Below are 18,292 nucleotides of genomic sequence, written 5' to 3'. Positions count from 1 at the left end.
TGCCCAAGGTGTTGCTGGGGGATGCTGGGATCATCTTGCTTACCTTTTCCTCATAAGGAGAAGTTCCTTCTGGTTCTCAGCTGATCCTGGCTGAGGGATGAAGTGGTGGAGGCCGGTTGTTTCCTTCTGTTCTCGATGTGTCTATCCTGAGTTTCTGTGCACATCGGAGTCTCTGTTACTTTTTTTTTAATGTGCTTTGACATTATCCTTTAGCTACTTTTATTAAAATATAGTTATTTTTTCACTGTTTTGCTTCTTTGTTCAAAGAATGAACAAAGGGCGGGGATGAGTGCTAGGGGATTCTAGTCAGCCGTCTTGCTGACATCATTTCTCTCTCATTTTTTAGTTCCAATGAACCTGCTTCTTGACTTTACTGAACCCCTACGGTTATGATCCTTTCATTTTTCTCTCAACCTATGAGCCATCTTTGGCTTCATGTACTCATTTACTTAGGATCCCATTATCTATTGCCCAGCATCACCCTTAACCACAGTTTCAACTTCTTTGGCTCCTTTTCTGTGTTCATCCTGTAATTTTCCCATGGTCAGTCCCTGACCCCATGGAATGATCAGGCCCCTTCCATCAGAGAATCCTGCCCACTTACAGGACCAAGTAAGACAGGGCTCTTCTGCCTAACATGCAACATAGCCTTTGCCTATGACCCTCAAGACCCGAGCACTTCTCTGATATCTTTGTCAACTTGTGACGTTGTCTAAAGATGCAATCTCAACAAGTGAGGCATTTGAACTTTTGGTTTCCACTCAGGGATGTAGAGAGCTATGTTGAGGATCATTCCTACTCTTTTTTGTTGTTGTTGTTGTTTTCTTTGTTTTGTTTTTTTGTTATTATTTTTTTGAAATGGAGTTTCACTCTTGTTGCCCACGCTGGAGTTCTATGGTGCGATCTCGGCTCACTGCAACCCCTGCCTCCTGGGTTCAAGTGATTCTCCTGCCTCAGCCTCCCAAGTAGCTGGGATTACAGGCATGTGCCACCACGTCCGGCTAATTTTGTGTTTTTTTTTAGTAGAGACAGGGTTTGTCATGTTGGTGAGGCTGGTCTCAAGCTCCTGACCTCAGGTGATCCACCCGTCTCAGCCTCCCAAAGTGCTGGGATTACAGGCGTGAGCCACCGTGCCCAGCCCATTCCTAACTCTTTAAACAAAAATGTAGCCAGGCAAATCTCAGGTTCGTTGCTCTTCTTGAACTCAACAGAGAGCTGAGGTTTCACAGCAACTGAGTATTATGAAATCTAAACATAGATTTGCTCCTGTTGAGTGAGATGGGATGCAAGCACTTGTTCACCTGGGGTAAATACAGTCGGAAGCTGGTAAGAATTTAATTGTAATATTTAATAAATTTGTGGAGGCTGAATGTAGGATTACAGGAAAGTGTAGAGCCCCAGGAGGCTGCAAATATGTGGAAGTTCACACTCCATTGCAGGCTTTTTCTCTATGTATCTCACCAGGTGCTTACAAGAAATATTTGTAAGAGTCTTGAGAAATGTCCCTTATGGTGTAGTCCTCAGAGATAGGTAGAGCTGCCTTTTGAGGAGACATGAAACGCTACCAGGACCCTTCTTCCTGATTTCTTGTAGAGAACAAAAGCCTTGATATTAAGAGGGAGAGGGAGAGGAAGTCAAGAAACACTATTGCCTTGGTAAAAACCCATCATAGCTGGGGAATGGGAACAGAAAAAATCATCTATCCCTGGCAGGGGAAAGGCACATGTACTGGGCCAAGAAATACAACTTGGGTAAGGGCACAAGCACTGAGGATGCCACACACCAAAGCTCAGAGGCTTAGTGCCTGCCTAAGACTGAGACTTCACAAACTGCTGTCTCCAACCATCAAGCCAACAAACACAGAGTAATAAGAAACAGTAGAATGTACCTGGTAGAGTTTCAAAAGCACGAGACACACCCACTGTGAGGCACAGTGCAAAGGAAGGACCTAGAGCAGAGTGAAGCAACCATTGCGAAAAATCCTCTGGCATGCCAGCTTGCACCTCAAACCCAGAGTATCATCAGAGAAATTTCAGGCTTGTGGTGCACTGCGGGTAACCATAGCAACAACAAACTGAAGTATAATTTCTGACCAGATTAATTCAACCTCCTGCACTAAAGGCTTAGGAAAAGGAAAGACACGTCTATTTCTACTCATAAAAAGCATTTACCATAGCCCTATTCTCTTCAGTGAAGATGTCTCACTTAGACTCTCCAAAATAAAAAATAAAATAAAAAATAAAGATTTTTCTGGAAAGAAAAAGGTAAACAAAAACAACCCATTGCCAAGAGACAAAGCAATCATCAGGACAATACTCAGATTTGACACAGATGCTGTAGTTCTCTAAAAGGGTATTTAAAATAACAATGATTAGTGTGTTAAAGTCTCAATGGCAGAGATTGACACACTGTTTCTCTAAAGGGTCAGACAGTAAATATTTCAGGCTTTGTGGACCACATATGAACTGTTACATATTATTATTATTATTTTAAAGTGTTTTTAAACTTTTAAAAATTGTAAAAACCCTTCTAAGTGCATAGGTCTTACAAAAACAGGCCACTGGCTGGATGTTACCCACAAGACCTGGATCTGCCCATCTATATCTAGAAATTATAGAAATGAAAATAAATATAATAACAGAGATGAAGAATACCTTTGATAGACTCATCAGTAGATAATGACAAGTTAAGGAAAGAATCAGTGAACTTGAAGTCAACTTGAAGATAGGTCAATAAAAATTACCTAAATTGAAACACAAAGAGAAATCAAAAAGTAAAAAAAAAAAAAAAAAAAAAAAGCGAAACAAAACAAATGAAAATAAAACCAAAACAAAACCCCCTATTGTATCCAGGACATGTGGGATAACTTCAGTCTGACATATGTCTAATTAGAATAGCAAAAAGAGAAGAGAGAGAGAACAAGGCAGAAGAAACTTTCAGAGAAACAATGGCCAAGAATTTCTCAAATTTACAAATAGATGCAGGAAGCTCAGAGTAAACCAAGCAGTAAAAATACAAAGAAAACCCCCAGACAACACCCCCCCACACCACATATCCTACACTTATGTTCAAACTAGTGAAAAATGGAAGCATCTTACTTACTGAAGTCTGTTGATGGCTTCTGGGGAGAAGTTGCGGTGTCTGCCCAAGTTGAGTAGTGGGAAGGGAGCAAGGAGGTTTTGCATGGACCAGTGATTGGAGCAAGGAAGGCAGCAGCACATTTAAAGAAAATGTTTAACTGAACCGTCCTGAAATTTTTTTCAGAATAGCTTGCTTAGGTGTCTGTAGGTCACCTCATAAATAGAGAAACTACCTTTCTTATCTATCTAAATTCCAGAAAAGATAACCAGGCTCTGGCCAAGAGTGGTAACATGTCAGAAATGGTGATGGAGATGACCAGGAGATCCAGGATAAACAGCCACTCATGACCTTGGTCCCATGCTCTGTATCATATCCATTTTGTTTAACCTAAAAGAGAAAGAGAGGAAAAAGAATGCTTGAGCAGGGCTCCAGAGCTCAGAAGTAAATCTTCCACAGTCACAACGAAACCAGGTTTCTTTGTTTCCTGTTTAGAAAGTGGGCACTGAGTCAGGAATCTGGGCTCCCCCAGACAGGAACATGCTTAATGAACATTTAGTGTACTTTCAACATAGACCAGACTCCAGAGCTGGTTTTTCTTTAGCCTTGGAGGAGGGCTAAGTCCATGATGTTGTGGACAAGAATTGCTCTCAAATGGCTTTCAAACAGGAACAGCTCAGACTCTGGGCCAAGCTAAGAGCCTGCTCGCTTTGACCCCATGCCAGGCTGTCTGACGCCTGCATAATAATGTCCCTAACAATATATGATTTCTAACCCAACCATGACCTTCACATTGGCATCATTTTATTTATTATTGTTCATCTGCCTTTCCCATTTCCCACACCAGCTATTCTAATCCTTCAAAATTATTTAATTTTATTACTTCACTACATCTACGTCACTCTTAACGGATGATCATGCTTCCTACTTCACAGAAAACAGAGACTCACTGCTCAGATAATAACAACATGTCATATGTATTGCACCTCTTATACACAAGGTAGTGCTTTTGCTCTTCTCACAAATGATCTCATTAATATTAACATCACCTTAACATAGACTTATTATTCCCTCCTTTCAAGAAGATAAAAAGCCTTTGAGAGGGTTCAAACTTAGGTCTGAGACACCACTTAGCCTCTGCTTTTTTAAAATTACCTCTCTGCTTCTTCTAGAAAACAAAACATATCAAAATAAAAATTGATCCAAACCAAACCTTCTTTCTGACCTGCTGTAGATATCTTTTAATAGGTAAAAATAACTTACAGTTTAAAAATACTTTGGCAAGGTAAAACTAAATAGAAATTGCATTCATGTGCAAACAGTTGATACAGACATGTTTCTGCAAGCAGATTTGAACGAAGGTGGGGAAAGGGGAGGTAAGAGGGAAGATGGGGAGAGAATGGCAGAGGGAGACCATACAGGAAGGCAGCGATGCATGAGAATAGGAAGCTAGGGGGAACCAAATACAAACATAGAGTGCTTCACAATTTAACCGAGCATTGGCCCTGTCTGTCTATAATTGAAGATGCAGAACCACCTCGGAAAGAAGAAGAAAGAACCAAGGCATTTCCCTTAAAAAAGGAACAATGGCAAGAAAGAGAACAATCTGTGTTAAAGGTACCATATTAAAGGTCATCTTAGGTTTTCAGAACATGGCCTGCCATCTCGATTGGTATCTGTGCCAAAGTATTAGCTGATATTTAGCAACAAAAACAACTCAAATATTCTTTCGTGGATTTATGCAGTAGTCCCCTGTCCCCTCTGCGCTTAGATGGTAGCTTGGCCAAATTGAAGGGCCACGTTGGTTTCCAGAGGAAACATTTTCTCTCTCTCTTTTTTTTTTAGCTTGATGAATTGTGGAGCCATTCATTTCACCAGAGGGTAAAGTAAGAAAAACTAATTATATTTAAATGAAAACTTGGCATTTGGTTCAGCAACCTAATGTGACCTGGAGTCGTTTTAAAGACCTCACTTTTTCTCTGCAGAAGGAGCTGTCTTTCTGTGGACAAGACCCAGGTCCAATTTCTCTTTTAGCTCTTACTTACATTGAATTAAATCCTAATTAAAAGTAGACTGCTCAGCTGTGTGTCTCCTGGAATGGATCTCTTCCAGGACTGAAACATTCTCATTTAGTGAGATGTCTTCTTGTTATTGCATATAAAGTCACTAATACTTTCCTGGGAGTCTATATATAAAATTTATGTTAAGTGTGTATTCACGCATAGACTAACTTGAATGACTATTTTCTCATTAAGGCAAACTCTTAACTGATATATTACAGAAGTTTTATTCTCAAGGATTACTTCTGGACATTGGAAATCTTAATTTTTTCATATTGAATTTTATGTAAACCAGTTGGTTATTTCTAAGCTTATTTATGGATTGTTTTGCTGTTTATAGTCCTAATTAGGAAATGTATTAAACCAATTGTCCACAAAGTGTGAATCAGTAATATAATTCTTCGTAGAGTATGAATGTGAGCTAGGGAGAGTTCATAGAGAGATGATTCTCCTGCTGTTCTCTTAGTAGGCATCCATTTTGCTTTGTGTGACTATTTCTCCTGTCTTTCTGAAGCACAGAACCAAAGTAAAGGGAACTAACTGGAGCTCAGAGTTAATCCTATGTCCAGGGAACAAATTTAAGCTAATGTTCTATCAGGGGTTTGAACTCATGACCTAGGTCTCATATTAAACTCAAACCAACTGAGCTAACTAATAAAGGAGAAACCTGATGTCAGGTCTCTAGCAATACATGGTGCTACATCATTCCAGCATCACTGCTTCCATTGTTACTGTTAACCGAAGGACTTTTGAGGAGAACCTCCTCAGAAGTTTCTGAGATATCTGACCAAGTCAAAGAATTGGTCAGAATTCAACAGCATAGATTTGATGTCATGTCAAAATCACAGGGAATGGTAATACTCTCTGGACATAGTGAAATAGCTGCTGATCCTTTCAAAACAGAAGGAAAGATTTATTTTCTATCACATATGCCACAATGAAAAAATGTTACAAGATACTGGAACTACTGTCCACATCAGTCACTTCCAGAGGGAAAGTGAGAATTGATTTTCTAATAATTTGTCATCCTGGGCATATCTGAAGTGTACTATTTGTTCATTCTTTTAATCAGAAATATTTACTGAGCCTTTTCTCTGTGGCAGAAATTGTCATAGGCAGTGAGGATACAGAAATGACCAAGATGCACAAGGCCTGGTTCCTGTGCAGCCAATATAATAGGGGACTATAGTCAATAAATACATAAGCAAATAAATAAGCAAGAATTTATTATTCAATGTGAACAGTACATAATTTCTCAAATTACAAAAATATATTCCTTTATCTCTGTTTTTTTGTACACAAAATACATGCATATATAATTCTATTAGAGGCACAAAGTGTTGAAAATTATAGGTAAGTTGCTGTGGATGTGGTCTGTTAAATAGGGTGAGATGAAAGCTTTCTATAATACCATAATTGAAATAACCTCAGCATTTTTGCAGTTTTTATTAAGGAGTTTAGCTTTGAAACCACTCATACTTGCATCTGAACCCTGCCTCCTCTGTTTGTTAGCACTGTGACTTTAGGCAAGTGTTTTTTGTTTGTTCATTTTTTAATTTCTCTGAGTCTCAGTTTCCTGGTCTGGAAAATAATGCAGGTTTGCCGTATTAAATACTATAGTAGAATATAAGTAAAATGCATGGCACTTAGCAGGTACTCAAGAAATTGTTCTTCCATCCAAAGAAAAAGAACAACATCTCGCACACTCACAATTACCAGGTGTAACTTATTTTGACTGTTAGGTACAAAGACTTTAGAAGTACAGTAAATAATTTGAGCTATATTACTTAGCAGAATGATTTTGTTAAAATACATATAATTTCCTCAAGAATATTATTGGCTTTAGATACAAGGGCAGTTCCATCACAACCCTGCTTTGCAAGATAAAATGAACACTTGCTAAATCATATTTAACGTTTCACTAGTGATTTACAGCAGTCTTTATTTGTAGGTATTTTTCTTCCAACTTTTCAAAGTTGGGGAATAGAGCAGACAATAGCTTAAGCAGAGCAGTTCATGTTTAACTGAGAACTTTTCATCTCTCTGCTCTGATCTAAGCATTCCTTTTTCAGGTAGAGGCTTGGTATTTGAAAAGCAAAGGCATCAAGTTTCTTGGCACTCCATAGCTTGAAACATTTATCAAAATAAACCCCGGGAGCTGGGGCCTGCACCAACCTTTGGAGATTAGAAGAATGCCATGCATGTGGTGAGCGGTGTGGGAGAGGGGCGATGATTGTGCCTGAGGGAACTGGTGTTCTGGAGGTTTCTGTGCTCCAGCCTGGCTGTCTCTCTATTAGTAACAAAAGACTTGCCTTCCTCAGCCCTAGGCATCTGGCTCTATCCCCAGATGCTGCTCTGAAGTCAGAGTAAAAAACAGAGGAAATATCTGGGTGCTTTAGATTCAATAATGCTTGGTATAGCAATAATGTTGATAATAGTAATCATAGTTATATTAGTTATAATCACAAATATTTAAGTTATATAAATTATAAATGCAAAAAGGTGATACATAATAATTGTATTAAATAAAATAGTTTCAATAAAAACATTAGCATTACAAAAGTAATAACATTTTGGCATACATTGTGCCAAACCTCTTTGGACTCCATTGGGGGTGGCAATAGGTTCAAGAGGCTGAAGAAGAGACCCAGAGCCAGTGAAGGAGACACAAGGTTTCACTGGGGGGATCTTACATCCAGGGCAGAGGGTCTTTTGGGGGGATCTCACGGACAGAGGAGAGAGTCCAGTGTCAGTGGGCTGAGCAGAAGAATGGTAACCCCTTGTAAAAAGCATATCGTTTATATAGCATTTTCACTTAACACCCTCCCTCGAGCAACCTCCACCTGGCAACCTTCATTTAACCCAAAACAAAGGGCCTGGATCCCCAGTATGGCCCACATTCCACGGTTAGGATGGGGGCCTGGGGCTCAGATGTTCCTCATAGGTAAGGAATGGATCTCCCGGTTGGCCCCTCCTGGATTCCTTAGCTCAGGACTGGGAACACATTCAGGCGCATCAGCCACGCAGGGTCATTCTCGGAGTGCTCAAGTCAAGTTATTGCTGTCAGGTGCGTCTATATACAGTATATTTACTAAGAACTTCACACACATCTCTTTGAAACTCTAACCAAAATATTTTGATTCAAGTGCCATTATTTCTCCATTTCACAGAAGAGGGAACTGAGACAAAGTAAAGTTACTTCCCCCAAATCACCTAACAGGTAAGCGAAGGAATCGAGATACAAACCCAGGCAATAAAACTCTGAAATCTCAGTTCTATGTTACATATGTTGACAAATCTATATTCAGCTTTATTTTCTATGATTGATCCAATGACTTGAAACGTAAGCAACATGTTCAGTTGTGATCAAGGATGGCAAAATAGCAACATTCACCTCTGAGTCACTCTGCTTTCCCCAGAATATATACAGAGAATGTACATTTCCCCCTCCACCCTAGTTGGTGCTGCATTCAATTAGCAAATACAGTAAATCAGTTGAGTAAAAAGGAGGACTTGTTATTTGGAGAAAGAATTGGTCTCTTGAAGTCAAAATAGCGATGTTTTATTTGCCTTTCTTGATATCTATTCATAGTTTAGTCTTTGTTGTTTTTCCTTTTTCAAGTAATTGACCCCATGAGTGTTCCACTTTTAAGTAGTCAAAGCCTAGATGACTTAGACATAAACTTCTCAACCTTTGGCTCTTTTCTTGACTAATCCCTGAGCTCAGTTCTGAAGTATTTCAGGTTCATTTGCTGCCAGAATCTGGGGTGAGAGTTTGAACCTTCTGATTTTTGTTTACAAAAGTTACTTATATCCAAAATGAAATGCCCCATCTCCCAGAAAAACTGAGATGGGGTCATCACTCACCTCAAAGGCCACACACAGGGCAGGAATTTTCTCCTGAGGTCACATGCAGTGGATAAATTGTTAAGGGCTAATGTTGTAGGTCACTGACTCGGCAGCCTTGTTCAAAGATGTCATCTGAAGCAACAAAGGCTTCGTTCTATTTTCGAGAAAGCAACATCGAGACTCTCTGGACCACAAGGATAAACAACTATTGCTTATCCTTTTTGGTTTAAAGTCATCTGGTGGTTTTAATGTACATTTCTACACTTTTTATAAATCAGGAACTCTGGGAATCTAAATCCCAAACTGACTTACTGCCTTAATATTTTGGAGTGGTCAAGTTGATTTAAAGCATTCAACTTGCCTCATTCACCAGTACATGTGTAAATCTGTTATAATGTTATGTTCATCTGGGAAATGAGACTAAAGGGTGATGGAAAAAAGAATGAAAAAGAAGAATGAATAAAACTAGCTCAACTCCTACTTTCTTGCCTCAATTCAATAAATAAAATTTATTTATGCATCTAAGAAATATTGTGAGTACTTACTATCATAATAGTGTAATAGTACTATGCTGAGAAATGTTAGTATGAATAAAACTGCTACGTTTCTGCCCAGATGGCTTAATATCTAGTGGTGAAGATACAACAGTTACAATAAAGTGTAGTAAATGGTACAGTGGGGATAGGAGGCTTTCTTCTAACACTTGAAGGATTTAATTTGGTCAGGTGATTCAGTTTATTATTTATGTTTTCAAACAGAAAAGTAGGATTGTAAGGGAAAAAGAAATATCTTTTTTTTCCATCTCAGGTTCATGGCTGAGGCCCCTATCACAAAAGAGAATTAATAAGAGAAAATAATACAATTTATTTAATGAAAGTTTTCCATGACATGGAAGCCTTTGGAAATAAAGACCCAAATAATTAGGTAAACTTGTGTGTTTTTATGTTTAAGTTTGATGAAGAATGGGCAGTCATGGGTAAATATGATTGGAGGATAAAATAGTCTGATCTAATGGTAACAAGTTGGGGGGAACTTTGTAAGGACTGTTTGTTCAAATTCTTCTTGGCATCTCTGTGTCTCTGAGGATAAGGACATTTCTTTTCTTCCAGGTATAGGTTGGCCACCTCTGGAATGAAGGTTTTATGACCTACTTCAGAGGAAGGTCAGAGAACTTTTTTATGACCTGCTTCAAGGGAAAAGGGTGGGAGAAGGTCAGAGGAACCTTCTTGCTTCTGCTGTTTTATCAAATGCCAAGGTGCCCTATTTTGGGGTAGTGTGTCATGTACCCCCCAACAAAAACAATGATTAGAAATATAAAATGCAGACTTTAGCTCAGTTAGAGTGACTTAGTAGGGAACACCCTGCACCCAAGTAGTGAGCTTCTTGTCACTGGCAGCAATTAAATAGAGGCCTGTTATTCAGGAGATTTCTACTTGGGAAATCTACTGGGTTTGTTGCTTGTGAAACTTCCAATCTGGAAATGCTGCAGTTTTATGAGTTAAGTATTTACTTTGAGTAGCTCCTGGTCTTCATGAGAAGATCAAGACCTGTCATTTGGACATCTTTACTGGAAGCCCTTCAGCAAGAATTAGGGGCAATAAAACAGGTGTGAAGGCCTCTGACTTTTACACCTAATATGCCATATATTACCTTAGTTTTGAGCATTAGAGTCTAATGGTGGTTTACTATAATTGAAATTCCCCTAGGGAAAGCAAACCAAAGCCTCTCCCATTACAGTAAAAAGAAGATAAAATGCTTTATTTTGAAATACTGTTTTCAAATGTACCGTACTTTTCAAAGCTTTTTCTTGCATCATTTCTTTAATCCTTTTCGTATCTTATTTAACAAGTAGAATGTGAAATGTTTTTTTCCCAGTCACAAAATCTCAGCTCCTTTGAATAAAGATATTTTTAAAATGTGCTTATTACTATTGATCTAATACATGTATGTGCAGAATCCATGCACATATCTAAATATGCTTGTAACTGATATAGGAATAGTCTTTGATGATGCTACTTCAAGCAATTCATACAAGATCCTTATATTTAAATAGTTTCTTACTGACAAAAGATCTTAGCTTTTAATCAGGGTTTTAGTTTCACAGAACTAGTATGATGTATCTCGTATGTGTGCTGGGAACTGTCAAAGAACAAAGTTTCAACAAATTGAGTTTTAAAAGATCTAATTGACTTCCATTAGAGACTTATGAACCAGGCAGCATCCAGTCTACAAAATAGACAGAAGCTCCGTTGGGAGTGACTGAACAGTCAGTTTTTGTTAAGACAGCTTGAGCAGGAGAAAGGAGATAGCGCAGTGTAGAAAGTGGATTGGTTAATGTTAGGTTACTTCAGGTTACTTTTCTTGTGGGGAGACTTCCTTACCATGCCAGTTTAGGTAGGTGGGGGCCTTTTTGATTGGTTGCTGTGAATCTCTTATTTGTTTTTTTTAGAAAATGGCTTGGAGATTTGACTATCATCTTGTTCCTGATTTCTCAGAAACTCAGATCTTACAAGTAAGAACAACTTAGATTTCAATTTGGTGATTCCATTTTGAGTTGGTCTGTTGAGGCCTACGATAGGAGCTAAGTCCAAATCAATGGCCTCTCATCAATTTTATTTGACACAACCAAAGTCATGAGAATCATGGACCTTTCTTGTATTCGTTATTGTTATATATTTTGCTTCTTTAATAAGAGACTTCTGTTTTTTTCTAATAATTCTCTGTATTCCTGCCTTTTTATGAATATATTTTAATTATTGATAATTGCAGAAGTAGTTGATCCCAATTGATATTAATTGAGCCATTTTTATCTGGCAGGCATTGTCTTAGAACTATCTAAAGTTTAGAAAAACCAGTCTTCCATAGCAGAGTGGACTGCTTCTGAAAGTCAACCAATTCAACTGGTCCATAAGGAAAGTTGATATTTACTCTGGCCCTAACAGTTTTATCTTAGTCTTGATTACACAAGAAAAGCATTTCCCCAAGAGAGAATTACATCATAAAGGGAAAACAAAATAAAACACATAGCCTCTTAAGCCTCAGGTGATTTGAAAATGAAAACTATAGCAAAATTTATTTTAAAACACTTTGGATATCTACATAAAGGATACTCTTTCTTGGGCACTGTTGGGAACTTCCCACTTAATGTAGCAACTGTTATCTTCTTTTACATATGTGATTTTTTTTTTCCATATGTTTTTGCCTTGGAAAACTACACATTTGCTAAAGTTAAAGGAATATCTGCCCTCATTATATAAGTCAGGCTGGTAAGTTTGAGGGTAGTTGACTGTCAACTCCAAAAGTACAAATTCAAGTGCTTATGTGGATTTAGTTAGTACTACACTAATTAGCAATGCACTAACTAAATCCACATAATTTTTTATCAATAATTCACAGATAATTTCTGAATCATTAATTTCTGAAGAATCCTTTTGGAAGAAATATGTGGCTCGAATGGCAGTTGTATCCTTCCTGATGTTAATAGGACTCCCACAAAAACAGAACAGGCACACCTTGTTTTATTGCACTTTGCTTTATTGTGCTTTGCAGGTACTGCATTTTTTTTTTTACAAATTGAAGGTTTCTGGCAATCCTGTATCAAGAAGTCTGTTGGCACCGTTTTTCCAATCGTTTGTGTTCACTTTGTGTCTCTGTGGCACATTTTGGGAATTCCTGCAGGTTTTCAAACTTTTTCATTATGTCAGCTATGGTGACCTGAGGTCAGTGATCTCTGATGTTAGTATTGTCAGAGGTGTATGAACCAGAGCAATTCTATCTTGAGTAGGTGCTGGGTAAAACGAGGCTGAGACTTACTGGGCTGCATTCCCAGACCGTTAAGGCATTCTAAATCACAGGATGAGATAGGAGGTCGGCACAAGATACAGGTCATAAAGACCTTACTGATAAAACAGGTTGCAGTAAAGAAGCCGGTCAAATCCCACCAAAACCAAGATGGCCACGAGAGTGATCTCTGGTCATCCTCACTACTACACTCCCACCAGTGCCATGAAAGTGTGCAGATGCCATGGCAACATCAGGAAGTTACCCTGTATGGTCTAAAAAAGGGAGGCAAGAATAATCCACCCCTTGTTTAGCATATCATCAAGAAATAACCATAAAAATGGGCAACCAGCAGCCTTTGGGGCTGCTCTGTCTATGGAGTAGCCATTCTTTTATTCCTCTACTTTCTTAATGGACTAACCCTAAATTCTTTTTTACATGAGATCCAAGATCCTCTTGGGGTCTGGATCAGGACCCTTTTCCTGTAATAGTATTGTAACTGTTTTGGGGTGTCACAAACTGAACCTATATAAGACAGCAAACTTAATTGATAAATATTATGTGTCTTCTAACTACTGCACTGACTGGCTGTTCCCTCATCTCTCTTCCTCTCCCTGGGCCTCCCTCTTCCCAGAGACACAGTGATACTGACTTTAGGCCAATTAATAACCCTATAATGGCCTCGAAGTGTTCAAGTGAAAAAATGAGTCACTCATCTCTCACTTTAAAGCAAGAAATAATTAAGCTTAGTGAGAAAGGCATGTTGAAAGTCGAGATAGGCTGAAGGTTAGGTCTCTTGTGCCAAAAAGTTAGCCAAGTTGTGATTGCAAAGGAAAAGTTCTTGAAGGAAATTAAAACTGCTGTTCCAGTTTTAATGACTAATAAGCACATGAATGATGAGAAAGCAAAGGAAGCCTTATTGCTGATACGGAGAAAGCTTTAGTGGCCTGGGTAGAAGATCAAACTAGCCCCAACATTCCCCTAAGCCAAGGCCTAATCCAGAGTAAGTTCCTAACTTTCATTTCTACAAAAGCGGAAAGAGATGAGGAAGTTGTACAAGAGAAATTTGAAGCTAGCAGAGGTTTGCTTGTAGATTGAAGGAAAGAAGCCATCTCTGTAACATAAAAGTGCAAGGTTAGGCAGCAAGTGTTGATGGAGAAGCTCTAGCAAGTTATCCAAAAGATCTAGCTAAGATTATTGCTGAGGGTGACTACACTAAACAATAGTGTACCAGTGTAGACAAAACAGCCTCATAGTGGATGAAGATGCCATCTAGAACTTTTATAGCTAGAGAGGGGAACTCAATGCCTGACTTCCCAGGACAGGCTGACTCTCTTTTTAGGGACTAATGCAGCTGGCGACTTTAAGTCGAAGCCAATGTTCGCTTTCCATTCTGCCTGCACTCTCTAAACAAAATAACAAAGACTACATGATAGCACATCTGTTTACAACATGGTTTACTAAATATTTCAAGCCCACTGTTGAGATCTGCTGCTCACAAAAGACGATTCCTTTCCAAATATTACTGCTTACTGACAATGCACGTGGTTACCCAAGAGATCCAATGGAAATGTGCAACAAGATGAATGTTGTTTTCATGCCTGCTAACATAAAATCTATTACGCAGCCCATAGATCAAGGAATAATTTTGACTTTCAAATTTTCATATTTAAGAAATACATTTTTGTAAAGCAATAGCTGCCATAGATAGTGATTCCTCTGCTGGATCTGAGCAAAATCAATTGAATATCTTCTGGAAAGGATTCATCAGCACTTCATTCATAGAAGATGGCCAAAATATCAACATTAACAGGAGTCTGGAAGAAGTTAGTTCCAAGCTTCATGGATGACTTTGAGGGGTTCCAGTGGAGAAAGTAACTGTAGATGTGGTGGAAAAAGCAAGAGAACTGGAATTAGAAGTGGAGCCTGAAGATGTGACTGGATTGATGCAATGTCATGATGAAACTTTAACAGATAAGGAGTTATTTCTAACGAATGAGCAAAGAAAGTGGTTTCTTAAGATGGAATATATTCCTGGTGAAGATGTGGTGAACATTGTTGAAATCACAACAAAAGATTTAGAATATTATAGACAGTTGATAAAGCAGTGGCAGGGCTTTGAGGATCAGCTCCAGTTTTGAAAGAAGTTTTACGGTGGGTAAAATGCTATCAGACAGCATTACATGTTACAGAGAAATCTATCATGAAAGGAAGGGTCAATCAATGTGGCAGACTTTATTGTTATCTAATTTTGAGTAATTGCCGCAGCCACCTTAATTTTCAGCAACCGTCACCCTGATCAGTCAGCAACCATCAACATCGAGGCAGGACCCTCCACCAGTGGAAAAAAAATTACGACTTGTAAGGCTCAGAGAGTTGTATTTTTAGCAATAAAGTATTTTTAAGTTGAGGCATGCACATTGCTTTTTAAGACATAGTGGTATTGTACACTTAATTGACTACAGTATAGTTTAAGCCTAACTTTTATACGCACTGGGAAACCAAAAATTTGTGTGACTTGCTTTATAGTGATGTTCACTTTATTGTGATGGTTTGAAAGTGAACCTGCAGTATATCTGAGGTATGCCTGCATTACATTCTGCTACACTCCAAGGGGTCAGAAATATCGCTTAGTGTGTGTGCACACACACTTGAAACAATGAATTTCTCTGAAAGGGAATTTGCATAGAGTTGCCCTGACTACATCAAAACCTTTTCAATTGGTTGGGCATGGTGGCTTATACCTGTAATCCCAGCACTTTGTGAGGATGAGGTGAAAGGATCACTTGAGCCCAGGAGTTCGTGACCAGCCTGGGCAACATGGCAAGACCCCATCTCTACAAAAAATTAAAAAAAAAAAAAAATTAGGAGGCATGGTGGCACACACCTCCAATCCCAGCTACTCAGGAGGCTGAGATGGGAGGATCACTTGATCCCAGCAGGTCGAGGCTGGCTGCAGTGAGCCGTGATCACGCCACTGCACTCTGGCCTGGGTGACAAAGGAAGACCCTGTCTCAAAAATAAATAAATAAAAAGAAGAAGAAGAAAGGAAAAACCGTTCCAATCAACAAATATTTATAGAGTATTATTTCAGGTTTTATGAAAAAAACATAGTTTCTGTCCTCAAGACGCCTATAATATATTTCGGTAGAGAGAAATTCAAATTAAAAATTATGTATTGCCAATGAGTGCTGTCAGACTTTGGGAGAAAGCCCCCAGCTCTTATGAAGTGCGTTATTTATTAGTGTTATTCCACAGCCACCATTTTGTTTCCTAATTAGTCCCCAGATACCCTATAAACAGGAATTAAAGACTTTCTATCCCCTATGACTTTTAGTATACATTTGTTGATTGACATTTAAGGTTTTGCAGAAACTACTTTCCCCTCTTTGTGAATTGTTTTCTCCTATTGCCCAGTGTCTCAGAAGATCTTTAAGAAAATACTTGGTTTTTCTCATACTGTAGCACAGTCCATAAATAGGTTTCATAACAATTATCTTATAAGTGAATGTACCATTAACTAATTAGAGGCCTTTAGGAGGAAAGATCGTTTCAGTTTGTCGTTAATTCATCCCGTCTTAAAGCAGAAGTGTGACTACATGTTTTCATTCTGTCACCTACTCTGAAGGCTGGTGATATTTGGTCATGTCTTCAATAAAGAACTGAAGATAAGAGTGGTCCCAGGCTTTGCTATTCACTGTTGGTATATGTGAAATGCAGGGGAAAAATAACGTTCTCCTTACCCATTGCAAGACTCATGGCTGATACCCCTATAACAAAAGACAGATTAACAAGAGAAAAGCATGACAAACATATTTAACCAAAATTTTACATGAGATAGGAGCCTTCCGAAATGTAGTCCCAAAGACATGGGGAAAACTGTTTTTATGCAGATTTGATGAAGAGTGGACAGTCATGTAGAAGTATGATTGTACAAAGGGGGTGTCATCTAATAGTAATAAATTGGGAGAACTTAGAAAGGCTGAGTTGTTCAGATTCTTTTTAGCATTTTTGTGTCTTCATTCCTTTCCTCTAGGTGTAGGGCAGAGCACTTGACACTTGAGGGTCTCTAAGAGAAGATCAGAGTGATCTTTCTGCCTCTGTTGTTTTCTCAATTTCCAAGCTGCCATATTTCGGGATAGATGTTCTGAACCCCGACAGAAGGACAATATCTCTCTGTTGGGCTGATTCACACATAATCTGAGCCATTTAAGGCTAGATCTGCATAAGTGAACCCCTCTGACAAAGCAGTTCGCATCAGTAGACTTTAGTGTTACAAAGTGCAAACAGTAAGCCCTGCCAGGATATTGAAGATGTAAAGAGAAAAGAGAGGCTCCAAGGAGAGAGGCTTAGCAATAAAATGAAAATGTCCTAGAACCAGGGACCATTCGTTGTGTAAACAATAATTAGATTTTCCGCCAATTCTTTCCACCCCTCATTTTTATCACTTTTCATGGCTATTCAGAAATTAAAGCCAATAAACTTTCCAATTACCAATATGCACTGTTAATGTTTTTCCGTGATAGGATTTAGGAAACTAGAAACTCAGAGAAATTTTTAAAATTAAAAAATATTTTTATTATAGATTAGGCAAATTTGTCTCCATGCCACTCTTAGATACATAGTGACAGAATAACATTTCAATTGGTAGTTATTTATCCCTTTTAAAATTCAATATAAGCTACTGTTTTGTAGGAGTCTTCCAGAAAAATCAGGAAAGAGATTATCCAGAGGATTCCTCTTGACTCTTTTGTAAATTTCTGACTGTATATGGTTAGCATTAACAGGACATGGGTTGGGGCCCATGTGGAAGAAATTTATGCTATAAACATCTTTTGAAATATTGTGGCTGCTGAAGTTGCAGGTAATGAATCAATCACATGTATGTATGTTATTAGTGCTCAGGTGGTAGATTCATATTTCTGATTTATGAGGTAATATTTATCTTTCCCCTATATAGGAGAAAATGGTAGTTGTTTGAACAGAAAAACAAATAAGCAAACTTATTATGCCATGTAGTATCTCCAGTTTTAGTGTGAATTGGGCAGAATTGAGAAATCCAGTTTGGATAAAATTATGCCCCAATAAATAGCCCCATAAATATCACTATTAAAAAAGTCTGCTGTCTGGAGGCAACACCAATGGACCATGAAGATGACTCCCATTCAGTGAACAATTACAGGGCTCAGGAGAGTGAGACAAAGTCTTTCATCCTGCCCCTAACTGGGGCACAAACTCCTAACCTCAGCAAAAGAGCAGCCTATTCCAGATGTGAAAAGATAGAGTGAGTGGTGATGCCTAATGAGCATCTATTGCAGAGCTCTATTAAGGGGTTCTGACTCTAGCTATGATGGAGTAGCTCTTATCAGTGTAGTGTTTCTGCTATATTAACTATAAAGGCTGGATAAAATGCAAAGCAAACAAACTAAAACAACCATCTTAAGTCATTGGAGAGTAATCTCAAAAGCCAGGACTTGAAGGGCTGGGATCTCGTAGTGAATAAAAGAATATTAAGGTGAGTCCTG

The sequence above is a fragment of the Papio anubis genome, chromosome 10 (assembly GCF_008728515.1).
Source record: "Papio anubis isolate 15944 chromosome 10, Panubis1.0, whole genome shotgun sequence".
Classification (NCBI taxonomy): Eukaryota; Metazoa; Chordata; class Mammalia; order Primates; family Cercopithecidae; genus Papio; species Papio anubis.
Note: the sequence above shows the minus strand (reverse complement) of the source record.